Below are 27,296 nucleotides of genomic sequence, written 5' to 3'. Positions count from 1 at the left end.
GAGGGGTTGCTGGATGGGTGCAGGGCAGCAATGCAGCCTTTCCATTTTTTGCTCCAATGCCTTGGCTGGCGTTAGAGCCAAGCGAACAGTAAGCTGGTGCCAGGCCTGCTGCCAGCTGGTGCATCCAATGGGATTCATCCTGGAGCTGTGCATCTGGAGAAGGTTTCAAGCCCAGGGATGGCTGGGTCCCTCCCTGGTGGTTTTGGTATGCTGTGAGCAATGCAGCAGAGGTGCTGCAGTCCTGTGTGTAACAGCATTCCCAGTATGGACCAGTAGCTGAGACTGGTTTTGAAAAACCTGCATTAGCACTAATGTACTGCCTGAGCCCTGCATTGGTGATGCTAACGAACTTTGGATCAACTGCTTGAACTGTGATGTGAGGATGACCATCTCAGTGTTCCATTCACACCAACATCTCAGCCAAAATGGATGACAGTGGGATATACCCTCTGCTGAACACCACAGGGTTCAGGGTAAACCCACACCAGGGCAGCCACGAGGTGACTTCCATTCCTCTAGCTCACCGTAAGGAAAACATCACCTCCTAGAAAACCATATTTCAGACTGCACAGCAAATTGCAGCAAACCCTCTGCAGAGGTCCCAGCACTGCAGTCCCCTCCCAGGAGGGAAACCCTGGTACCACTGTGAGCATCATGCAGCCAATGGCACGAAGCTCCCTCTATTTCTCTGCTCAGTGTAACGAATCCTGCCTCCCACTCAGAGCTGCTAAGAGAAGTTACTGTGAGTAATCCCCTCTTCAGCGTCTTCTGCTGTAATCGCAGAGAAATCACATTAGCTCTATTTTTTTTTTATTTCCCTAGGATGAGGAGAAATTCATCAAATTGTAATCCAGGGAGAACATGAGAGAGAGAGAGAAAGGCCAACAACAGTACGCACGTACCCTGCAAAAATCCCAAAGTTGACATTTACATTTCAAACACTTATAATAGCTGAACAAATAACAGTAATTATACTATTTGCATACTTTGTTAAATAATTGTTTGTTAGGTGAGGGGAGAGTGTGTGTGTGAGTGTGAGGAGCGGATGCTCCAAGCCCAAGGAGGCAGAACAGCTGCTCCTTCCCTTCCCAGGTGCCCTGTTTGCTTCTCAAAATGGTGACAAATGCCCCAAAATGCTGGCAGGGAGGTGGATAAATGGGAGGTGCAGGGCTGGGGTGGGCTCTGGAGAATGAGGTTGAGAGGTGGTGAGCCCCACGTGATCTGCGCAGCAGCCCCACTGTCTCCCAAGCATGTGCTCCAGAAATGAGCACTGGACCTTTCATGCTCTGGTTGAGGAATGCAGAAGTCCCCAGAGAAGGCACAGGAACGGAAAAGCTGGGAAAAGAGGGAAGGTCCCCTATTGCAGTACCACTTCGCACTGCGTGCTGAGCCCCTGTGATGAAGATGCCCGGCTCCCAGCCCACTTGCCAGCTTGAGGACAGCAATTTCCCCTTGCATCTGCAAGGGCATCTCAGCTTTTATCTCTTCCTGCTCAGCTCCTGGGGCAGACAACTAATTGAAGGACTTTCTTTCGTTCAGCCTAGCAAATGTCTTTTAACCTGCTCGGCTTTCCCCATGAATGGCTCTCTCCTATCTATCCTCTCACCACTCCTATCCCTGTTGGGGTTTTTGTGCGGGTTATTTTTATGTTTTAGTAGACTTGAATGATGCGAACTGGTGGAGAGAGCAGAAGCCTTCTGCCTCTCCTCACATGGTCGGGAAGGGTGGAGCGGAGCCAGAGCCACCGCATCTCTTCACACCTGGCTGGAACCAGGTCAGGCAGCTAATGCGTTCCTTGGGCTCGGCCGCGACTTGTTGGAGACAGACGAGTGCTGCAGGCTGGGAGAAGGAATTCCAGCGAGAGACATATGTGGGGGATGCAGTGCCAGGAGAGCCAACAGCAAGCTGGAGACAGAGAGCTCTGCTCCGCGCAACGCAAAGAGAGGCAGATTTAATAGAGGCTTGATGACTTCGAAACCGTCCCTCATAGCCTCAATTAAGACAGGAGATTTCATTAAGCGCACAAGCAATGCTCGTGCCCCGCTGACGGGCAACGTTCCAGCTCTGTAACAGGTGATCACTGCCCGTGTGGGTTCATTATTCCAGCAGCACGCAGTGTGTTATTCCAGCTTTAACTCAGTGCAGTTTGGGATGGCAGCAGGACTGCATCAAATTAAAGGAATCTCATGAGGATGGGGAGGAGAAATGCTCAGAAGAACTGCTTGTCCCTCAAACTGTTTTAATGCGGACAATTTACATCGTCCCTTCAGCCAAAATTTTTTCCAGGTTTTATTTTACTATTATTTTTTAAGCTGAAAGAATGTTATCCCTGGTTCTTTCAAGTGGAAAGTAGAAACACTCAGATTTCTTCAGTAACTCCTTTCTCCTTTCCTTCCCTCTATCACACTTTCTACTAACACTGGAAGAAATAGGAATAAGAAACTCCTCGTGTGTGAAACCAGCCCTAAAATGGAGCAGTGAATGCTTTGCACCATTGTCCTGTGCATCGGAGTCACCTTCTCCAGCTTCCACCCATTGCTGTGAGCTCCACGGGGCAACAAATTTGGAGAGAAAATAAATGTAATTCCTCCCTTTGTGTTTAAAAAAGAAAATTAAAAAAAAATCAGCAAATCAAGTCACGGGAATGGCCAAATTTCGCTTCAAAAGATATTTAACACTTCATTTTGCTTCATCTTTTCTTGAATACTTCTTATAACAGACAAAGGCTTCAAACAAAAGGTCATTAAGAGATAAAAAATTGAAGCTCTTCTTGCAGGAACGAGAAAGAAGGCATCTTGACATTTTTAACAGGTCTTTTTTGTCCTCCTTTCCAAAATGAAAATTAATCAACATTGATTTGATTTCACACACAAAAGCCCCTTCCGTAGATGTGGCATTTGCTGACGGAGAACTGTTTCGACAAGAAGATTCCAGCTGGTTTTGCAGGAGGAGCAGAGGATGTGACACGCCAGCAGGGCAGAGCCACAAGGACACCACTCTGCCAGGGTCCACAATAAATCCTGTCCTTTTTCTGGGTCAAGAAACTCAGAGCTGTCTGGAGGTTATGCTAACACGCCGGGGTTTGGGGACTGATGTCAAGATCTGAGGAATTCCTGTTGCCTGGAATAGAAACAACGGAATTGTTCCAAGGCACCATTTATCCCCAGGTGCCTGGGAGCTGTCATTTCTGGAGAAGATGAACAACCTGAGAAGATCTAATATCTTCAGAAATAAATCAGGAAGACGTTTCATTCAGCTCCCCCTGTGAATAACGTATGGGAGATGCAACTCGTGTTAGCCAGAGGTGGGGGAGGGCAGTGGGAGCCAACCACCAGCTGTCCCAGACCTGGTGGAGGAGGACTGGTTGCTGAGAGAGGGGATCGCACCCAGCAGGCCTGCTGTGATACTTCTGCAGACAGTTCTCACCTCCAATGATGGCTAGGCCTGCTGAACCACAACGAAATTGCCCTGGTTTGTATCCTAGCGAGGCCCCAAATACTCAGCAACATACGAGGCTGCAGCTCATGCCTCTGCCAGGATGGAGATGGATGCCACCATCCATCCATCTACATGGATGTATGTCCTGCTCGCTATGAGACCTCGGTGTGGACAGACCCAGAGAGATGCTGGGGGGCAGGACCTGAGCAGGGTAGAGGATCTGGAGATATAACACCTCCCTCGATGTCCTCCATGCAACAGCAATCCAACCAAAGCACTCTCCTTCGCAGGTGAGCACAGAGAATCTCTTCCATTGGGCACAGGGTCTGGCTCACGGGGCTGATTTCCACACTTCTCTGCCTCTTGCTCCTTCAGCAGCACAAATCTCTCTTTTTCCCTGCTTAACACAGAGCACCCTGCCTTAAAAATTGAATTCTGAGCCATTCAGGCTGTCAAGCTCTTTTCAAGCATCTGCTTGTGCTTGTTCCTGGGATTAAGTGTGACAGTTACCTGGGAGAGCATTACCACTTCGTCCCGCTCCGATGGCAGCGCCTGCCTGGGAGAGGGCTGCCACAGGGATGCTGGGCAAGGAGCAGCCTGCCCCCCTCACTTCTACCCTTGTGCTATTGTAGCACCCCTGCTTCCCCCTACAAATGCCTATTTTATCTGGACTCTGTTGATTCTATGATTCTATGACTCTTTTCCCTGTCCGTTTTAGCCTAAGGACTAGATAAGGACCAATATGCTGTAGCAGGGTTCAAGCAGAGGATGATACAAATGTGCTCCTCTTGGACTGCAAGCCACCTTTGATTGGTAAGGCTCCTCTCTGAGATGGAAAAAGCCCTAAAAAGTGAAATCTCAGTGCCAAAAGATGCTGAGTGCAGCTCTATTCCAGCTCACAGATGTTTAGAGACATGAGTCATCCTGAATGTGTCACATCATTTACCTGTGATGAAGGGACATACGTGGGTCAGGGAATGGGCAACATGGAAAGAAGCCACCTGCTTCCTTATATGAGATGATAATGCAGTGAGCTTGGTGCCAGAACTCCTGGCACATCCCTGCAGCACTGCCCCTACTCCATGCAGCATCCTGTTCTGGTGTGCATACACCACTTTAAATCATCTTGGGTGGCTGTATCTATGTCAGGGAGCAGAGAAAATGGCAAGGGAGAAGCAAACAAAGCGAATGGAAAAAAGCTTAACAAAAACAGAGGCAAAATCTTCCCACGCCACTCCGTGCTTTCAAATAAATGAGGCTAATTAACTAATTGCCTAAATTATTAGGGCTATTTTTACTCTTGCATGAAGGGTTGGCATTTTTGCTAATTTCTTAAGACTCAGCAATGAACTCTTGACTTATCAGGATGCTAATAAAGCACAGCCCTGGGAGCAGGGAGCCAGAGGGTAGGGAGCTGCTGGGCCAGCACTGGGCTGGGGTGGGCACCGTTCTGTAGGAAAGGAGCATCTGCAATAACACGGCTCCTGGTGGGTGATGCTATCCAAGATAGAGGTTTAATGCAATTTGCTGACGTCTCATCTGCACCTGAATCTGCCTCCCAGTAAGAAGTCTATCCAACAACTAAGCAGCTCCTCTGCTCTGCCTGTTTCCCATTGCAGCCCAGATGACTAGAAAGAAGAAGATTTTGAGGAAGGGTTTCATACTCAGGTAAAAGAAAAGGAGACTGATGGCTGTGGGAGGACGAACATGCCAGTCCTGGAGCCGTGCAGCTCTCATGGACAGCTTCAGCATCACCCTGGACAACCTGATCAACCTGGACAACTGTCAGGAAGCAAGCACTGCACAACTTGATATCAGCAGCAAAACCCATTTGAAAATGGCTCTTTGACCACCACGGCTGCATACTCAGTGCCCACCCAGAGAACAGCCCATTTGCAAGCCTGGTTTCCCTATTGTTGCCTTGGGGAGCAAAACAGCAGTGAGTTCAATGCTGCGTGTGCTGCTTCCAGAACTAATTGGGGTTTGCTGTGCTAGTACTGCCTGGTGCCTCCATAAAATGGGCCATGGCCCACTAAGCAAAGCATGGGAGTCTCCCTCCCAGCAGGGAGGTAAAGGCAGTGCTGTTGTTTCTGATAGACAGACCTTCCAGTTGTAACTACTGAGATGCACCCATTCCTCTTGCTCTAGGGACTGGAACAGGCCAGCCACCACCACATCAGCCCTCACAAACTCCAGATTAAAATATATTCTGTGCAAGTAGAGAACTGATGTTACGTGGCCAATGCAAACATAGTCACTCCTCAAAGTATCAGGCTGTCCTCCACTAAAGGAGAGCATTAGTCCGTCTGCCACAACCCCAGCAGATGGAATCCCATGTCGTAGGAGCTGCTTCCTTCCACTTGGAAAATGCTCTTTTCTTGGTTGGCTTGCTTGGTGTTTTTGTTGTTGCTTTTGTGTGTGTGTGTGTGTGTGTGTGCGTGCTTTTTCTCCCAGAAGAAAACTAGATGTTTTCTCCTCTTCAGCTAAATGCCAACACTTAAACTCCCTGGTGGAAATTTCAGTTAACTCCATTAAAATCCCCCAGCCACTCCTGCTCATTTTTTTTTTGCTGAAGAGCTTGTCCCCTCAGGAGCAAAGAGACAGATAGACCTGCTTTTCTGTAACAAACCTCACTTATCAGCTATAATCAGGTACATTCCAAGCCTGGCTCTCTTTTCAGCACTCAAGTACACAACTTTCAGGCTGGCAAGTCTGTTCCAGTCATGCCATTGAGGAGAAGGGCAGGTGAAAGTCCTCTCTCCGCCCTTCAGATGTGGGAATGAGGTCCCTTCTCAGTTAACTCCAAGATCATCTCTAGTGTTTTACCAACCACGGCTTAGCGTGGACGCATTCCGGAGATCTCAGCCCTTTTTGGCCACTTGTTCTCTTGCTGCACCACACTCCTAGTGCACATCTCTTTGCACACACCCAATCTGAATCTCTTAAGCTGCTTTCATGCCCACTGCTCCCAACCAGTCCAGCTGCCACTATTGAAAAGAGCTGGATTCTATCACATTTTGCACTGTCTGTCCAAGCAGATGTAGTTATTTAATGCTGGCATTCACACCTGGATCCTGCTGGTCAACGGGCTGCAGAATCTCTGGATGCCCTGAAACACTGGTCTGACAGTGCTGGTGAAGGGAGTATTGGAACAACACCGAAGTATAAAACTAGGCCACAGATTTCCTCAGGCCAGTTTCTGCCCAAGTACTTGTCCCTCGAACAGGGATCCTTGACCCTTCGCAGCTGTCTCAGTGAGGATCATTAAGATGATGAAGGTGGGCCAGATGGCAACCGCTGCTGCACTCAGTAACGCATGAAGGACACATCACAACCCAGCTAGCAAGCTAATACATCTTACCACAATCTTTTGGTACCTTTCCTTTCTATCTGCAGACTCTCTCCTCACCATCCAGCCATCTTGTTTGCTGAAGACTTTGTCTTGAATGGAGCTGGATAGCCTTTGCTATTGAGAAGTGCCATTGTGTAGAGGTCTGCTACTAACAAGCAAGGTCTCTGTTGGACCAGGCTCTCTCAGGGCAGTGGAGAGGCTAGAAGTTCAGACCTCTCCTTTGAGCAACAGTGTGCTCTGTCATGGAATTATTGCCTCTGCTTGCTCCTGAAAGTTTCTACAACATCTCAGTCCTAAATCAAATGTTTTCACTCTGTTCTAAGCAGTTATCCCAAAGCTACAAGATTCATGGCAAGGGGTGGCCTCTGACTTAATTACCTTTTGGATCATTCTCTTGGAAAAACTTATAATTTCTACTATTTTGCTAGTGGAGCACAGGGAACCATTGTCTCAGAGCTTTCTAAATAGAAAACTGAATTACAGCCTCTGATTTGTGTGGAAACTTCACCACTTCTCAGGCCCATGGCCTTCCTGTGTATGAAACAGAAAGAGCACAGCTGCCCTACAGCTCCATGCTCACATTGTGTTTAGAGATTCTTCAATATCTGGCACTGGACACGCCACATTAAGCCCTACCCCATCTTCTGTGTCTAAACCTGGCAACATGGCAGGGGGTTAATCCAGATTTGTGCTGCTCAGAAAAGAACCTGGCAGGAATATCTCCAAGTCGCACCTCCCAGCTCACTGCCATTGCTCAGCAGCCCACTGCTGAAACCTGGGCTCTCCATCCTGGGATTAGCTGGCAACCCCAACCCAGGAATTGGCAGCCCTATACTTGCTGCTTGCTGCTCTGGGCCTGGCTCTGAGGGCTGCTCACTGCCTATTGCCACTGCACTCATTTCCCCGAGGTACATCACCACGCACCGCACCCAGCACTGCCATCCACCCATGCCTGGGGACCAGAACGGAGACCAGCTGACAATGGTGGGACCCACGGAAAGCCTGCTGTGCGACCCCTGCAATACAGAATAACCTGGTTTCTTCATCTCCTCTGTCCCTGTGCCCATAGGGGAGTGGTGATAGGGTGGACTTCAGGAAATCAATTTCCTTATGGCAGATCTTGCTGGAGGTGCAAGTCAAGTGCCATTTCCCAGTACTTCCCTCTGCATATTTAATTTACTAACAGATGTACATAGATATAAACACAACACAAAGGCGCAGCTACAATCAATAGAGGCAAAGGACAGAAGGAGCTTTCCTTTTCCTTTAGGATTATGGAAGTCTCCACCCCGAGAGCCCAGAAAAGGGGCACTGCCAGTGCTGGACTCTCGTCTGAGCAAGCACTGCTCGGAGGGGCTGACAGGAGAGACTCCAGTAGCCAGGTCCAAGCATCTGAAGAGCTCAGGGCAGGGACTGGCACTGATAACATTGGGGTAGAGTATTTAGGAACGTGAACCCACCACCTCAGAGAACAAGAAATCAGCTCCAAACTTGCTACGCAGCATCTCTCCAGACAGGAAAATTCCCCTGGATCATGCCAAGACAGCATGGGAATAACCCTGCTGGCAAACAAGGGCATTCCCCAGGGGATCTCTGCACAGACATGGTATGTAACACAATCCTTTAAGCACACACTCAACATGAGAAGTGGTAGCTGATTAAATCTCCTCATGTACCTGTGGGAAGTGGGGAAACATCCAGCTCATCAGAGCCATGAAATGTATTCACCTGTTGCAGGAATCTTCTTTTCTTTCTTTTTTTTTTTTTTTTTTTGTTACTAACAGAACAGCAGAGCTGTGCACATGAAAATCCTGCCTGAAATGAATCCCTGATCAAGGGGAAGCCACGTTAAAAGGTGAGTTATGCTGGCCACCAAGGCTTTGGGTTTTCTAAGGCTCTCTTGTAGAATTACTGCATGAGCAAGCTATTACAGGTGAGGATATCAAACTGCTAGGCACAGCAAGAAAAGACTTGGAGTATTTGAGATGGGAAACAACTCATGGAAAAATGAGAAAGAAGAGGGCAAGAGGGGGGGAAAGGAGAAGTAGAGATGTGCAGAAGGGTGTGAGGGTGATAAATGATGGAGGAGATAGTGGAAGGGGGTGAAAAGAGAGTGATGTGCAGTAGGATAAGGAGAAAAAAAGATAAAAAGAAGAAGAGAAAGGTAAAGAAGAGATGAATGAGGGCAAAGACCATCTCATCATTTTGCAATTCCACCTCGGTAGAGAGGAAAATTGATGTCTGGAGCTGTTTTTTTAATGGCCAACCTCCTAGGCATGGGACAAAAGACAAGTTATTACCCAGCCCTGGGTCAGGTCTGCAGCCTGCCAACTGCTTAGACACAATCAGAGAGCCCACGAGAGCCATAAATCAAGTGGGGGCAAAGAGATCGCAGAGAGCCCAGGACCGGGCACAGAGCAGCAGTGAGCTCAGCAGATGCAATAATCACAGGAGAAAAGCGAGCTCAGGAATGACACAGCCTGGAAAGGAGTGCCCAGCCCCAACGGGCTTCGCTCATCTCTTCTTCCTGCCACTCCTAAGAATGGCACTCCCCCAGAAATGCAATTCCCCCTGCATTTCCTCCCGATTTCTCTTCCTATTGATTTTCAAGCTCTGAATGCCATTTATTTTTGCTTGCTTGATTCACTCATTCATTGAATAAAGGCATCATCACTATTATTATTATTATCCCTGCCATCGCGCTCCTCATCACACATTATATTATTTGCATTGCAGAGCTGGAAGATTTCAGGTTGAGGCAGGAAATTTGTGCGAGTTGTTATTACTGCAATCAGATGAAGTGAGAATTGGATCGGCAAAGGCTGCCAGAGTGCAGCTCTCCCAGCAGGACGCGGAGGCTCTGCCCAATCAGGGAGAGCTGCAGTCCTATTGCACTGGTCCCGCCAGCAATTTCGGACTTGCCTTGCGCATCCCATCTCCCTCCCATCCCACCACCCGCCCCCATTGGCTCCCAGCAGAGAACAGGGAATGCATCAGTACAGGAGGGCGAGGAATCAGAAAAAGACTTGGCGAGATTGCACATTTTCTGCCTTGCTGATGGTATTTATTAGACAACAGAAAATAGCTATTTTACCATCTGCCTTGTGAAAAATCCTCATTAAATTAATGGAATGTGCAGCTGCTGAACAGAGCGTTCCTCTCCCCGTCACCTCCCAGGCTGCCCAGCACTTGCTGGAGAACAGAACTGGGCTGCCAAAAGTAGCTGAGGCTAACTTGGGCTTGTGTGGTAGAAGAGAATGGACAGACAGACAGACGGCTTCCTGCTCCCCCTGACCCCAGGGCCCTTGCTACAGGTCCTATGGGAGCCCTGCTGGGCAGAGGGGCTGCCTTGCTCACTGTGTTATGTTCCCTTCCCGAACACAGGGGCTCTTCTTGGAAGGGAATGAGACCAGTCTGCTCAGCAGGCTGTAGATGCATGCTTTCTCCTAAGCTGAGGGCAATCCAGACTGCACATTCAGTTCAGTTGCCCATCACCCTACGCAGAGTATGGCAGGATCTTAGGGCAAGCAAAATCCTAATGCCTCAGGCAACTCAGTCAGTGTGAACTAGCCACTCCACCCCAACTACATCCATCACTACACATCCAAGGTTGACCCGAGCTGTGTGACCCCCACCTGTGGAGGTGTTCAGCTGAGAGAGCAACACCAAGAATGCCTCAAGGCTGGCTGACTGCTTAGACCAGAGCAGCCCCTGCACAGACAGGTCAAACCCAACCCTGAATCCTTACTACATTGCAGTAAGACAGGAGCACCACAAACTAAATGTCCTGGATGATGTGCATGATGCTAATGGAGCTGGGAGAACGGCAACCAGCTTAATGCCAACAATATCCATTCATTTCTAATGGGTTTGGTAAACCTGTAAGGGTTTTAAGGCAACCTTTTCTTCTGACATCTGGTAAAGCACGAGGAGTGGTCGCCAAAATCCCGCATCACTCATGACTTTGAGAAGCAGATCCATCATATTTACATCTCCAGTGCTCCCAGAGGTACCAACACATCTGCTTAGCTAATAAACTTACTGCTTCATTGCCTCATCATGAGCAACGTCACAGAACCATACAAGAGCTCAGGTTGGAAAAGACCTTAAAGATCATCAAGTCCAACTGCAAAATAACTACGTTAATCTAACTCTAACAATTCACCAGTAAATCATGCCCCTGAGCAAATGCCATTTGTTTTAGGACAAATAAAGCTTTCTTAGATGTCTCAGCATCACTGCAGCATAATCCACATTTAATCCTCACTTGTGTTTTCTCCTGTTAAAACCAGGGAATTCCCAGTGCTTGCACTGTTGCTCTGAAAGTGCAAACCCTCTTCTGAGGTCTTCTCCTCCTTTTTCTAAACAGTTTTTCTGCACATATTTTTGACCCATAGGATCTTTCCACGCTTTTCGCAGTAACTTCATTCCCTTCAGTTTGTTCCGTTAGCAGTTACAAGGCAATGGGCAACAGCCGGCCTCTGGAGATGGGCCCAGCTGTGCAGTGTACATCACCATCACGGAGGAAGTGGGATGGGGTGATCACTTGGGCTTCAGCACACAATGGCAAGCTACAGGACTACAGCATGTCCAATCACTTCACACCGAAATAAATCCTGACATAATAAGTCTTAATACCACCAAGGAGACTATTACAGTCAGTCACAAAAATAATCCACGTTGAAAATGGGTGAAAATTCCTCTTCCCAGTGGAATAACATGGCTCCAGAGCATCAGTTCCAGTCAGAGAGAATCGTTTCATGTTTACCCAACAGAGAGGGCAGCTCCAAAAGGCAAACGCTCATTGCCAAAATCCCCTCTGCTTAGGGGAGATTTTTGTTGCCTCCTGTCAAAGATGTGCTTTTAAAGCCGGTGATCAAGAACAAAAGGGGAAGGCCATGAAAGGCAGAGATCAAATCAAAGTCCAGAAAGATGTCCTGGCTGCCTCCTACACATTGCCTTCAGCCCTGCTCATCTTTAATGAGCAGCAGTTAGGGCAGAACACCAGCTAATTGCTTCACAAGCAGAAGGTTCCTAGTTTGAGTTCAATGATAAATCTTCTCCAAGCCTTTGCCTCTACATCACCCCATCTCAGGGGTCATTAGCAGAACTGTGTTGCTCTTATCCAGCCCTGGGATGCAACCTGAGCCAGGAACCTGTGAGACTGCAGCACAACACCTGAAGGGGAGTGGAAATCAGCAGAAGAATCAGCAGAAGGATGGAGTTTTTCTCCCTTAGAAAAAAATCTCAATGAAAGCACCTCTGTGGATGCAGGAATGCTTGGGAGAGGACATTCATGCTCTGCAGCCAGCATGGGGGTAGTTGTGATGTTTCTCACGTGCTTGTCCTTTCTTCATCCAAGTGTGATGTACACAGCATGTGGGGCTGCCATGGGGAGAGGAGAAAGCCAAGAGAAGAACCCACGGCTGTAGCTGGTGTGTGGAAAGTACAGCACGAGCAAAGCAGGGCTGTGTTCACACAACTCACAGAGCTCTGGATGCAGCCATCGGTTTGCAGGCAGGCAGTTTTTGCCTGCATATCTCAGAGCTGCTCACACAGACATCGATTCACGGCCACCTCCTTTCCATGGAGGGAAATGAGGAGACAGTAAATGAAGGACTTCATCCTCCAGGCCAGCCCCGAGGCCAGCACACAGGTGAGGAATGCTGCTTTTTTAATACCAGGAGTCTCATCTCAGCATCATTTCCCCAGCTCCATCCCTCTGCATCCAGGAGCCCTGGGTTCACACCGACAAGCCAGAGCATCTCTGGATGATTAAAGCAAGCGCAGCCTTTTAAGTCGCTCTGATTGGGGTTGATGGCTGCGTGGAGCTGGTCACTCTGCCCTAATGATGTGTGCAAGTCTCCCTGCTGCAACCAACCCTTCCTGCCTGAGAAAATAAGGAGAAAGGTGGAGAGGAAAAAAAAATACCTTCCCGTGGTGGAAGTCCCAGTGTCATCTTCCTAATGGGGCATGAACTGAAAACAGCTCTGACCCTGGTGTGCGCAACCCCATCCTTGCCCTCTCCAAGTGCCTTTCCTTGCCAAGATTTGGCCCTTCCACAAAAGAATGAAAGAGCTCGCAAACGAAGGATGCATTTCCTAGTGCTCAAAAGGGACCAAACAGAGGCACGGGGGGAGGCCGGAGGTGTCCTGCAGCGACTGACCCTCCATGTGACATTGATGGCTCTTAAATCCTAAGCCCGCTTTGGAAGGATTTCAGCAGATCCTATTTAATCACCGCAGCCTCCTCATCCCGGGGCAGCAGTCTGCCTTCTCCTCCGCCGGCTCTCCAAGAACTGGCCGCCTGCCACGCTCCCATCCCAGCACAGGCAGTGCCACCAGAGCCACCCAGCTCAGCATCATTTGCCTAATTAGCAGCAGGCCTCTGCTTCACTAACGGAGGGCACCGCTTCCCGCAGGTGGGTCCCAGGCTTCCCATCACTGAGCACAAATGTTTAAGGGCTTGTCAAAACGTTGTAACGATTTTTTTGCCTTGTTCCATTAGCTCCATTTCCAAAGGCCACCACTGGAACTGCCGAACATTTATTTCTATTGAATCCAGCTCAGAAGTTACGATGCGAGGAGCTGGGAGACAGGACAGTCTGTTCTGCAGTGCCAGCTTCTCCCCACGGCCTCTCAGCTGAGACACGCTGCCCTTTGAAATATCACTTTTATTCCTACCTTAGAAAAACTAAAATAAAGAGATTGATTCTTCCACCTGCTTGATTTGCTTTTGCTACTGAATGAGTTACCATCGAGGTGGCTTCCCTGGGTGAGCTCTGGAGTTTGAATGCATCGCGTGGTTTGCGCCACCCCGCCACATGAGCTGGATTTTTAGGTGATTTTCCTGTTGTTAGAAAGGCGTGCATATGAATCTCCCTCCCTCACTGTCTGTGCATGAGCAGCATCTCATTATACTATGAATTAAAAAAAAGCACTGAAGACAATGCAGATGCTGGTTTGGGGAAGAGCTGAGGATACATATCCCAGGTTGGCTTTGGGTTCAGTGCACCACAGAACAGAGCTGGGGACACGGGAAGGATGCCTCACACACCAACCATGGCTGTGGGCTCAGCTTCCCGTAAGCAAAACCCCAGATTTGCAGGAGACAGCAGGGGAAAACTGCCCACAGCAGCCCTCTAATCATCATCCCTCCCTTCCTCTGGGAAATCTAAAGCAGTTTTAAAGGAAGGCTTCCCTGCATTTTAATTCCTCCCTCTCTCAAGAGATGTGAGATCCCAAGAGTTTCAGCCCCACTGCCTGGATGCTCAACAAAGTTAGAATCTCCATTGGTGACATCATGGGCCGTTGCCATGGGGATGTCACAAAACTTATTGCCATGGGGATGTCACAGACGCAGTGCTGTGGATGGGCAGTGAGGGAGGCAGTGCTTCCCAGGCACTGGTGGCCCTGGTAATTAGTGAGCTGGCATGGGAAGTGAGGATGAGATGCAGAATAGGAACATAAAGCCAGTCAGTCAGTATGATCTATTGGAAAGCATTCCCTGATGAGAAAGGGCCTCCTTAATGGATCCTGTGCTCTTAAGTAAACCGTGATAGACAAGAGAATAAAATAGAAATTATAGTGATTTGTTTTATTGGGCATTTCATTGAGTAATTAAGAGGATAATTGGGAGTGGGAACATAAAAGGCGCCTTGCTCTGAAGGAATGATCTACTGAACATGCATTGTCAGACGTTTCCTAAGGCTAACACAGGCTCCTCAGGCAGGATGTGCTGCTCTTACACCACCTAGCCCACATTTCACCTCCTCATCTTTGAGACCAGAAAGCACGTGGAGAAGTACCTATGCTACTACCTCAGATCCAAGCAGGACCCAGCATCACTCCAAGAGACCTCAGTGCTCTCAACACAACCTGTGCTGCTTCTCCAACTTACCCAGCCTTTCCCACAGACAAGGAAATCTTGGCGCTGATAAAACATGCATGAAAAACCCATCTGAACAGAGAAATCCACAGCTCCTTCTGGCCCCCAGCACATCTCACCCCACCCCACTCAGCCACCAGCACAGCCACGCTCCAGCACAGGTCCCTGCATGAGTTTCCTCCCCATGCTGCACAACAGGGACTCCAACCCTTACACACAGCCAGCTCCAAAGAGGCCCTGAGAGGAAGGCAGCCCCCAGCCCCAGCAGGAGCCATCCTGTCCCCAGCAATCACTGCAGGAAATGAACACAAGTGTCCAAATGGAGAAATGCAGATTTGAGTGACCAATGCAATGGAAAGAAATGGATTGACTTCAGGTAACACTGCATCCGAAGGTGTCAACACCAAGAGAATAAGGGGGTGAGAAGCTAAGCTCATGTTGTTGCCACACACCACTGATCCAGGACACCATACAAGCCATCAGCACAACTATGGGTGTCCAAGAGAAACGTCAATCTGCAATGCAGCGCTGACCAGTAGCCAAGAGTTACTCAAAAATAAAATATTATCTCAGCACATCACTGTCCTCACAGGCAGAAGAGCAGCCTAGCGGGAGACAAGCGCTCAGCACATCCCTAAAACAAGACTGCTGTTTGAAGTGCACGGATCAAGGCTGGATTAAGAGAGCCTGGTAGGAGCCTCCAGCTCTGCTCCCATGGCGAAAGGCAGCTCAGCAGCGACTTCACATGCAATGCTGGGCTGGATTCTGGGAAGGAGTAATTGCAAAGCACGTGCTCCACTTCTCTATGGAGCTGCAGGGAGGGAAGGCAGAGCTGCCTTGTCCTGGCTGCAGGTGCACCCAGCACTGCTCCGCCTCTACATGAGCACTTGGGCAGAATCTCACTGGGCAAATGAAGACCAATAGCAAACACAGCAGAAAATGCCACCATCTGCCTGGCCAGGCAGATCCCAGAGCAGGTCCCAGAAACACATCAGTGCTTTCAGACAAGCCTGAAGAATCGCTTCTCAAGCTTCCCTCTAGTCAACAACTTATTTCCCCTCTCCAATCAACAAGCAGAGTTAGTTCAATCCAAACAGGCAACAGAGGATGAGAACCCAGCAGCAGCTCCTACCTGTGTGTGCATCCTTCCCTCCTCACCATGCAGCCAGGAACACGCTGCTCTCCCTTGGTATCTCTCCAGCATCCTGCGTTGAAGGTAGATTTATGCACTGATCATGGTTGGAGCTGTTGATAAAAGAGTGCAGAGAAAAAGGGTTTCACTGGGAAGTTTTAGGGCTGCTTCTCTTCCAGTTTTGCGCTATCGTGAGGTCGGTAATATTTTAAGCCCCTTTTTTCTAGGATTGCCCAAGCGTTTGGCCCAAAGCTTTAAAAATAAACTGCAGATCTTCTTTCACCTAGCATGCATGAGGTAGTCAGAATCATTGCATGGCCTAAATGGATATTTTGGGATGGACCCAGGGCTGAGCCGTTCCCAGTCGAACTGGGAGCAGGAGGGATGAAACTCATTTGCAGACGTTTTGTGTTTACTTCCTTGACCACAAGGGAAGAGGGAGCATCGGCTACTTCTCATTCCTTGTGAGAAATTGAACGACTGGGTTCAATAGTACAAAATCATATCCATTAGAATCGGGGAGAATCTGCAGCAGATCCATTTCCTCCTGTGCCTGAGCAATGTCCCATGATGGCAGTGAAAGCTCAGCAAGCTGTTGGGACATCGGCGACAAACAGGGCCCCAAAACTTCTCCCAAAAGCACATTTTTAATTTCTGAGCACTGAGTACATTTCTCAGGCTCAAAATGAGCCACTTTGTCCTGATGCAGTTTGAACAGCTTCTCCCTTTTACACCACAAACGCCTTTCCCTGCAAGGAGGGGACTCTGACACCTGCAGCCCGGCGCCCATCGATGGCTTTGTGGCTCATATACACAATGAAAAGCCCAGGAGATAATATAATGCAATTTTCTGTGTTTACTGCATTATTACAGTGGTTGAATCTGCTGATTAATTCCTGTTTTTCTTGCCATCTCTCCCCAGCATCCCTTTTTCTTTTTGCCCTGCTATCTGCATACGGAGCCATTTATCTGTACTGCTGCTGTAACGGCGAGCAGGGCCACAGTTCTCATCTCTCCTCCCTTTCAAATTTAATCTCGCAGACCTCAATCTTTGTGATACTGCTATTATTTTGTCTGTATCTGATCTAACGGGAACAAGCCTTTTTATTTTTTTTAAGGCAAAAAAAAAGAAAATGGAAAAAACTAATCCAAGCAAAAGATAATGATGACTGTGGCACTAATGATCCTTGGCACATCTCCTCGCAATGAATCCGGTGCTAAAACAGAGGCCGCTTGTTTCCCTTCCCTCTACAGAACTGCAGGACCGACCCCTCGTGCTCAGGCTGCTCCCACCAATGAGCACTGCTGCCCTGGTCTCCTGGGGGATGCAGAGCGCTGCCAACCATCTCTGCAACCCTTCTCAGTGTCTTAACTTATTTACCCAAATAGTGGAAAAACAACTCAAGTGGAGCCAGACACTCTCCAGCAACATGACTGCAACTGGTTTCTTTAGTTCAGTTCCCCCGCGAGCTAGGGAAGTAGCTTGGTCCTGATGGTTATTAATTGAAAAGGAGGGAAGGTTAAGTAAAGTTGAGGGGAGATTTCCTGCAAAAGTGCTCTTCATCACTGTCCCTTGCAGCTTCGTCCCCTCAGGGCTCCCAGCAGCACAGACCACCCCTAAAGCACCACGCCACATTGCTCTGCACGCACCGAGCCCACCCACAAGCAGGAGGGGACCTGGGGAACCACTCTTCTCCCTTTCCCAGCACCAAACATCCATAGGTCCTGTGAGCAGTGAACACGCCCTCCTTCCATAGTCTGCCGTTCCATGGATTCTCTCTATGCTGCCTTCTTCACCTCTGCCTGCAGCCCAGAGACCTCCAGGCACCCTTCTCTTCTCCCCCAGGTACATTATAAATCAATCACAGGGTCACACTCTGCTGATACAAGAGGGGACTTGGAACTGCTTCAAAGGCACACAGCTCCAGCAGGGCATGGGAACCAGCCCATCTTCTGCACCAGGATTTACTCAAGTGAGACCTGCAGAAGCTCACCTGAGCCCTTGCCTGGACCCTCTGACCAAACACACAGGGCTCCATTTGGGGAACCCCTCATTCACATCAACGTGGAGCTCTGAACTGCACCAGCATGTGGGTGAATATGACTGGGGGACCGTGGGCATTTCTTCATCTAGATACAACACGGCATGTATTACGTTGATTATTAGCAAATGATTAAGCTTTATGAACTTAAAAGCTTCTAACAATCATGAGCTGTTCCTTGCTTCACCCTGCAAGCCTCAAGGCTGTAATGAAAGCATATTCCAGCCCTGACCATCTTTAAAGGAGGATGCAGAGATCCAGAGCCCATTTCAGGGCGACGGTCTATTTTTGCCAATGAGGAACATCCGATGTGTTCTAATGTGAACGATGCCAGGGATGGCAGAAAAACAGTTCTCAATGATCTATGGCTTTGGGAAGAACTTGCACCAACCTCCCAGCTCTCAAACACCAAGTTGCCTTCTTGTGCCCAGTGCTGTTCCTGTATCATCACCCCAAACCCCAAGTCCACAGCAGTCTCCATCATAGCACGCATTTGCTAGCAATGAGAGTAAGGAAGAGCCTGCATTTCCAGAAATGCTCATTGCCACCTTCCTCCCAAGAAAAATGCAGCTATTCATGGCCTGATGGGAGCACGAGACCAAGCAAGAGTCACTCTCAAATGAGCAGGGCTGTCCCTGTGACCATACAACACTCATCTTGGCTCCCAGAGCAGCATGCTCTCCCATCGGGTGCTCCTGCTGCACAGGGGTTGAGTTCTTTGGGAAAAAGAGGGAGGACCAAGAGGTTGAAACCCAGAGAGGGATTTGGCAGCAGAGCCTGGAGCACGAATCAGATCCCAGGACCAACAGCCAGAACCAAAACCTCCGTTTAAGGGCAGTTTAAACACGGTCCCATTCTCAGGATGAATATCTGTTTCAACACATATCTCCTCCAACACCGTGCCATGCCAACACTGCAGAGCAAGGTGGCAAGGAGCACAGTCTGCTTACTCAGAGCTTTCCTAAGCCTGCAGAGACCTGGATCCACAGCCGAGTGCTAATTCTCACCCTCTTCCAGCCCAGTTTTTTGCAGCTTTTATACAAATCCAGAATACATTTGAGAGATCAGCACAATGTTTAGTGAGAAAATCGTATGCTACATTTCCGCTTGGCATGACTTTGAAATGGTTAAGCTGTTAAGCCCTGAAAGGGAAGTTTTAAGAATACAGTAGGAAAAAAAGAAGCCAAAAAAAAAAAAAAAAAAACAAAAATAAACCAACAGTGGCAAAATTAGAACATGACAAAAAGGAACCGTTTTGATAGATCCCTTTTTCTAGAGGAACTGCACGCACTGGCAGCTGCTCTCCAACATCAGGATCTCTGCAGCCCTTGGATTTCCAAAACGGAAAGGAAAAATACCAAACTGAAAGGCAGCAGTAGTGCACAGATGGGGGAGCCCACCTTCACGCAGGCAGCTTGCTCTGCACAGCCGTGTGGCAGTTGTGCAGCCCCTGCTGCTTGGATCCCTCCTGAACTTCATTCTGTCTTTGCTTCTGTGAGAAATGACTGGTCCACCCAGCCAAAAGGCATAGCTCCAATCATAACCATCTCATATATTATTTTTTTAATCATAAGATGTATTGCAATGATGTACCAAAAGAAGTCCCAGAACCCACACACGTGGCATCGCACTACGGTTGTTCCAGAAAGCAGTAAGGTGATGAAAGCAGTGGCACTTCAGTCTGCTACTTTCAGGCCCACACAACCAGTAGAGACAGACAAGGGCTCTCTTCCTTTCCATCCAGCTTCTCCTGGGTCGCTGTGAAGTGTTTGCTATTTGGAAAGATGATGGAAGAAAGCTCTCTCTGCGGGGAGGGTTTGGGTCACAGACATCAGGTTAAGGTGCCCACAATGGCAATGCACTGGAAAGCCTCATTTTCCAGTATGTTCACACCTGTGCACACCTCTGCAGAAAACAAGCATGCTTCTGAATCCTGATATGGGCATCTCCTATGCAGCGCTGTACACTGACCTAGCTTTAGCTGGGAATGAAAAAGAAGATGAATAAACAGCCAAAGAGATCTGCTTGCAATGACAATAAGAAGGCCTATTGAGCCATCATCTCTGGGGCATAGATGCTATTCACTGCACCATCCTGATTCCCCCTCTCCTGGAATCACCCTCCTCCTCTCACCTCCTCCTCTCAATATTGCAATTCCTCCAAAAAGTTCTCAAGCTCTCGGGACTGTTTCTAGAAGCAAAGAATCCTACAGCTAAAGCGCTGATAAAGCCCCAGGATTTTATTTACATTGCAAAGCCAAGGTCACCCCCCATGCACCCTGGTGCTTGGCCCTTCTCTAGTGACAAACAGCATCTCTGCAGCTACCGCTTACTCCTGAATCGCAGCGTGGTTACGCACAGGTCAGGGGACAGCACACAGCAACCTGCAGAGGATTCGGCCTGAGAGAGCAGCGTGATAAATAATTACTTCATTGCAAGTCAAGGGGCAGTACTTCCACTGATAGCATCCACAAAAGGGGGAAGGGAGGGAGGGCCAGTAACAGTGCAGCCCTGCTGGTGGTCAGGAAGCACCCAGCCTCCAGTGACAGCAGTGCGTGTGGGCTCTGAATACTCATCAGCCTGTTGGGATTTCAGTCCCCCTCCACCCCATTTCCATGTGGGATCGTGGAAGGCTGGTGCTGGATCTTTAGGAGATGTCAGACAGCTCACAGAGGAACGCCTAAACAAGCCCACGCCGCCTTCTTCTCTCATCTAAAGTGCCACGTTAACAAGTGTTGAGCCTCTCTAAAGAAATTGTAGCTGCTCTGCAAGCACTCCCAGTGCAAACAGTGGAGTGGCAGTGAATTGGTGTCTGCAGAAAAGGCCTCCTGCCCGTGGGTACTGCCCTGCTGGGCGGCCGTAAGGACAGCACGGTATGTCCACATGGGTGACTTTTGGTGCAATACATGACTGTGTGGCCAAGGATGCTAAGACAGTGCCGGAGGAAGAAGGGAAACTGTTTTTCCTTTCCTTTTGATTTACACACACTACTGCTAGCGCTGGCTCCTGGACATGTATTTCTCCATGCTCAGCTGCTGCTGAGCATGATAATAGAGAGCAGACCCAGGCATTCGCTGTCTGTGGGCTCTCCCATAGATCAGCAGCGCAATGAGGAAACGGCTTATTTGCATTGCCGTCATTTGGTATTTGCAGCAGGATGCCAGGAGCAGAGAATGGCCACGGTGAAAGGCGTCTGATTTAACCTTCGCTCCGCGCACCTTCCTGCATGCATTACCCATCACGGAGCCCTCTGTGCATGCCGGGATGGAAAGGAGACTGAAAGCAGCACCGCAGCCAAGGTCACAGCACCCTGCACTGTCCCCAAGGCACGGAAGGTTCCTGTGACTCTGCTCAAGTCACCGTAGCCCAGAGCAACTCTTCAGCTCCTCCCTGGCACAGAAGATGAAGGCCTTGCTGTGGAGCATGGAAGTCAAACGATTGCATTACCACACAGTTATCATCAGGATGAGAACACACAACCCAACCCATCAGCTTCAAGGGCACCCATGCATCTCATTCAGGCCTCTCATTTGCACTGTTATCATAGCCATGGCCACAAGATAGGTGAAGCCTTTCCCAGCAAATCCAGCAGAGCAGAGCTCTCCAGGCGCAGAAGCACAATGTCACCCATGCAGTGCTTTGTAGGCGTTCCTGGAATGGAATATAGGAGAGCGATGAGGGATTTCAACTATCTGTGAATTAGAGGAGTGGCTTACATATTTTAACAAGAAGATAAAGGAGATCTTGCTCAGAATAAGGGCGCTTTTTTTCTTCACTTTCAACTAAATTGCCTTCCTAATCATTATTACTTTTTGCCACACTGAACAACTAGGCAATTCCATCACGTTCCCTTGGACATACCGTGGCAGACAGCTTATGCTATCAGTCATAAATCTTGTCCCTTTCAACCTCCATTACATATGAAGAGCAAATTTATTATGATGCATGTCATAACACACCAATGCCTTTCCATTATCATATAACTGGATATCCCCAAGCCTGATAATTTGCAGCATAATAGTAATTTTTAAAGAACTATTGGTAATCAATAGCACTCAGCATCCCTGTCAGGATCATTTGCAAAACAAATAACAACACTGATCTCAAACAACTTTACAGGACGGATATTTAATCCCCATGCACTGCATTATATGATGGATAAGCAAGGAACCCTAGACTATGTATCATGTATTTTCTTGGATTAAATATCACTTCCATCAACATTGCTACCCACTGGACAAAGCAGCCCGTGTTTCAGCTGAGTAACACCGAGGTGTTGCCTTACAAAGTCACTGCACCCAGGGCTGAGCCAGGCTGCCTGTGGGTTGGATTCACTGCACACAGTTTGCTGTGACCCCAATCTGCCCCCGGCCCCAGCACCACCTGCACACCAAAACCAGATCATGGGCAGGAGGAGGTGCTGGTTTTAGCCCCTTGTCAATACAGAGCTCTGGTTTAAATGAGTTACTACCTATAACTCTACAGAAGTGCTAAGAAGCATCATTTAATAAGAGGCTCAGCCATCTGCCTCATTAGCTAACGGACAGACCTTCAGGACGATAAACAGAGGCTCATTTCACTCACTGCCTTTCCTTCTCCTCCAGCATGTACCGCCGGAGGCTGTAATTGGGAAGGTAACTTTGTCCTGACTGCAGTCAATGCATCTCAGGTCTCTCCGCAGGGGGTGTTACCATAGCATCCCACCTTTAGGGGAGTTTTTACATAGGAGAGGGAAACAGCCATCCCATGCTGACCCACTGCAGCTGCTGCCCTGCTGCAGCCCCTCCAGCCAGCCCAAGGCTTCCTCATTCACATCTCTGGAGCCAAATTAGTGAAATCATAGAATCATTAAAGTTGGAAAAGGCCTCTAAGATCATACCAACCCATCCCCACCGTGTCCACTAAACCATGTCCCTCAAAGTCAAGAGAGCCACAGAGCATGTGCTCCAGCAGCACCACCAGCCAGGGAGCCTAAGCCACCTGTTGTGTGGCCAACAGCAGACCAGCATCTGGGATGCATCCTAAAGAAGGCTTTCCAAGGCATGTAATGAATATTCAAGTTTTCTATACAGGTTTCTGCCCCCAGGAGCCATTCGGCACATCTGTATCTCACTCCTGGCAGCTAGAGGCAACAGCTTCAGCTCCCACTGATGTGGAAAAATTAATGCACTTCCCTGCCTGCATGAGCACGGGTCTGGCACTCACAGCTTTCTTCCCACCGAGTGATAAGCCCTGAATTGCTCATCACTACAAACCCTGTGCTTTGGTGGAGACAGACCAAATCAGGATAAAAAACATCCCTGGACCTTAACTAAGCACTTTAACCACTGGAGACTGCAGAATCCTATCTAGGGATGTCAGAGAACACTTTCTGCAGAGGGAGCATCTACTTCAACCTGGCCATAGGAAATAAGGAAATTAAATATTTCAGAAGGAAGAAACCCACGCAGAACTGCCTGGGTTGGCTCCTTTTTAGAGACAACAATATTTTAGAAATGAGATTAACCAGAGGTGAGGACACACCAGCATGCCATCACATAGTGTTGCATCTTGGCCAGCACCAAACCAGCCCTGGCCTAGTTGACAGACAACCTTTGGAGCATCCAGAAAGGCCACCCAAACCTCACTGGTTGGGGAATTAATTTATTTCTCCGGCCTCAGCAAGTTCCAGTTGCACGCTTTTGATGGAGAAAGGTCTCATTCCACCTCCTCAAAGCAAGGAACATCACTGAAGATATCTGACTGGATCATGGGTGTCCTCCACGTCCCAGGGATGAGCACTTCTCCACTCAGGTCACCCCAACATCCTCACCCTGGAGGCCACTGCACAAGATGGGGAGGGGGAGAAGATCTCAGTCGGATGTGAAAGCCTAAAGATGGAAAAAGCTTACAGCTGTGTACGCATCCATATGCATAAGAGAACAGGCCCTGCTCCAGCACACGCTTGCGTCAATCTGCCGTCACCAAGATTCGGGAGAACATTTAAAATTAAGCCCAAATTTCCTTGCACTGCAAAACTGGGGACAAAGAAGGGAATTGGGTTTTGTGGTTGGAGCAGAAGCAGGTGTCAGAGCACACAGTTCCAGCAGCAACGTTCCAGATAATGTCTCTTCTCCTGCAGGCTTCCCAACGAGGCACGGTTCCCCCAGCTGCCATAAGGGGCTCTCTGGTGGCCACGAAGGACGTGACCAGTTCTGAAGGCTGTTTTCCCACCTGGGTTCCAGGGCTGAAGTGGATCCCCGAGGAGCTGCTCAGAGCCAAACCCACAGAATCAAGTCAGGATTGGGACCAACAGCCAGGATTTGGCCTGCTGAAAATACAGGCAACGGAACTTCAAAATGAATGGGGAGAAAAACAAGATCGATACGTAAAATACTTATTTCCCAGCCTAATTAAAATGAGAACTGTAGTACTCTGCCCACTGCCACAAGTCAGAGTTTCAGTGCAAAAGAGGTGTCCTAAGGGCTATACAACACAATACTGCATTATGGCTGATCTCTTATTAAGATAGAGATCAGACAGGGGGGAAAAAAAAAAAATCAGAATAGGAAGCAGTAATTCTTCATAGGAAGAAGGAAAGCTGGGCAAAAAAGTAGCTGTTTGTTTGTTTTCCCCTTCAAGTTAATGCATAATTCAGAGAACTAAAAATTAGTCCACAATTGAAAAGGATTTTAATATAGAAGACAACAGCTTTTCTGCAAACCCATTCCTTACGCTCAGGATCAGCAAACAGACCCACACAGTAGTAACAAATTCTGAACCGATCTAGTGGTGACATTCACTCTGTGTGCATTTCTCAGGAAGCTGTAAGGACTGCATACACAGATTTATTTCTCCTCTTTTCCTTAAATTCCAAGCTGTTGCACGAACTCCACTGGCTGAATTCTGCTCCTCTGTGAATTGGAACAGCTGTTGAAACGTGACGATTTATTGAAGTTTTGCTTTTACTCTGCTGTGGGAGGTGTTCTCCAGAAGTGATTGCATTGCTCTCGTGCCCACACCTCAGGGTTTCCCTATACAATGTAAATGGGGGACAGCAGACATCCAAGTGGGCACATTTGCTCCGGGGAAGTCCTGAAGTGAGGATGGGCCGAGCTGGCAGAACAGAACACAGCCCCTGTAAGCGGGGAGCAGAGCAGGAGAGGCTCCATCCATCTCACGCACACAGCTGGGGCACAGCAGCAGGGCCCACCCATGCCCAGCTCTTTGCACAGCCCAGTATTTTCCTAGCACAGACCGGGTGCCACAGCCTTCAGGGACAGAGACTGAAACCCAGACAGATAAGAGGTCAACAGCACCATAAAACACAGGAGGCCGGTCTGAACTTTTGCACCTGAAGCAGAAGAGGCGCTTCCAGAGGCCAGGCAGCAGCTCTCCATCCCCTCAGGCCGCACACAGTGCTCACAACTCACTGCTCAGCGCTGCTTCCCCAGGGGAAGGCAGCTGGAAGCGACACGACTGCAGTCACTCCTGCACCCCCAGGAGTCAGTCGGCTCAACACCAGCACTACATCTGCTATCCCCCGGGTCCTGAGATGCCCCATCCCTCCCCCTTTCTACACCTGCCTGCCTGCAGCTTTTGCACCTCCTGCGACCTGAGCAGGGGCAGGACAAGCACAGTAATGGCTATGCTGCTCTTTCTAAACCATATCACGGGGCAGGGGTTTGGGTAGTGCAGCACCTGGTGTTCCTATGCCCCAAACTCCTCAGCATGACTCTGAGCAGGGAGACGGAGAAAAACTGCACCTGGGACAGCACTGAAGTCGAGACATTTATCCTTTGACAATGCTCAGTTACAGTGACTTTGTTTTGATGATACGGGATGATTAATGCTGATGTCTTTTTTTTTTTTTTTTTTGATAGATTTTGGGGCTGCAGGGTGACATTTGCTCAGTGCACTGTTCTTGGAAAGCTGTGCTCATCTCAGCACAGAGAAGAGATGCACCCGGCGGTCAGCAAGCGGGCTGCTACAAGCCGCAGGTGTCAGGAGAGCTGCTTTGAGCAACAGGGGATGCTTACAGCCAGCTCTGCCTGGTAAAGACTGGATGGTGAGAGGATGGCACATTAAACAGCCGATGCTGCAAGGAACGGTGAGAGCTCATCTCATCCAGCGGCAGGAGGTGAGATTGTCACTTACAAACACCACAGCCAAGCGCAGGCTGCTGGGTTTTGCCACAAACACGCTGGAAGATTGAGCTCACAGCAGAGATGGGATCCCCAGCTGAGTCTCCGCGGGGCTGAGATCAGCCACAGAGCGCTCACAGCTGCTCCAACACCAAAAAGCATCCAGAAATCAGATCAATCAATCAGGGAAACAAGACACAGGCAGATGTCTTAATCATAGCGTTCACTAATGTGAGAAGCTTGGAAGCCCTAATCCTCACCCCCGTCTGTAACAGGAGGACTAGAACCATCTCCCTCACCTGACTGCTGCAAGCCTTCCCTAATCAATCAGCTCGTTAATTCATGCAAAGCATTAGGCAGACAGCTTTATACAACACTCATCTTAGTGAGGTAAAATATTTCTCCTTAATTCTCCACCTGTCCACTCCCACCCTACGGGCACAGAGTGGTCAGTGGGGTCTCCCCCAGCCCCAGACAGCCCCCACGGTCACAAAGGATTCCTTGGCTGGAGACACCCCTTCTCAGGGCTTCCTTCAGATTTGATTTTCATCTTGTCATATTTAAGAGCTGTCTCAGGAACGTAATGATTTTAAATTCACTCACCGCCGCAGTCCATCAATTGAGCGGCGGCTGCGAGCCTCACGAGCGGGCGGTGATGAATGGGGCTTTCGAGATGGCACCGCTCGCCTCCGAGTGAGGAGAGCGTGGGCAGAGGGTGGGGAAGGGAAGCAAAGGATTTTTTAACAGGAAGAAACAGGGAAGGGGGAGGAAAAAGCCCAACCTGTGCACTGCCAGCTTAGGACGAGTGCTCCTCTGCTGCTGGGAAGCGTGGTGTGGGGAGAGCAGGCTCGTGTTGGCCTCCCTGATCTGCTAGGAGGAAAACGCACTGTTCCATGCAAGAAGTAATCCCCCTGCTTGGAGCATCCCTACATTACATCCCAAGGCCAGATCCTGCCCCAAACGCTGCTCAGCTTTGCACCTGGGTCCCTTTTTCTGCCTCTTCCTCCAATGATGGGGCCGGGTCAGCGCCGCGCAGCTTGCGAGCGCAGAACTATTCATAGCAGAGAGCAGAACCAGAGAGGCTGCGGCTCGTGGTGTGAGCATGCAGCTGTGCTACCCGGCTCAAAGCAGAGGGGAAAGAATCAACTGAAATCCACAAAACAAGCAAAAATAAAAATAAGAGGCAGCAAAAGCAAATTGATGATGTTGCTCCAATTTGAGCAAACACTAATTAAGAATGCGTAATTGAATTAATGCATTATTTAGAAGCCCCGGCAAATCCTGAGCAGGGTTATAAACACGTTATAGGACTCTTTTGACATC

The 27,296-nt window shown here is 49.0% G+C and overlaps 1 protein-coding gene across 12 annotated transcripts in view; it reads right to left on the bottom strand.

Annotated features, from left to right (window-relative positions):
* The window catches only part of ELFN1 (extracellular leucine rich repeat and fibronectin type III domain containing 1), an 86,022-nt gene that overhangs the window by 52,569 nt on the left and 6,157 nt on the right, over nucleotides 1–27,296 (bottom strand). For 11 of the 12 annotated variants that reach the window (XR_014886846.1, XR_014886845.1, XR_014886847.1 and 8 more), the window contains exon 2: nucleotides 15,810–15,922. The exons of the other annotated variant lie outside the window; for it this stretch is intronic. The gene's annotated coding sequence lies outside the window, so the exon portion shown is untranslated. The remainder of the gene's footprint in view (nucleotides 1–15,809; nucleotides 15,923–27,296) is intronic. 12 annotated transcript variants of the gene reach the window in all.

The sequence above is a fragment of the Meleagris gallopavo genome, chromosome 16 (genome assembly GCF_905368555.1).
Source record: "Meleagris gallopavo chromosome 16, MGAL_WU_HG_1.1, whole genome shotgun sequence".
Classification (NCBI taxonomy): domain Eukaryota; kingdom Metazoa; phylum Chordata; class Aves; order Galliformes; family Phasianidae; genus Meleagris; species Meleagris gallopavo.
The sequence above is the reverse complement of the archived record's forward strand: the minus strand, read 5'-3'. Positions and strand labels throughout refer to the sequence as shown.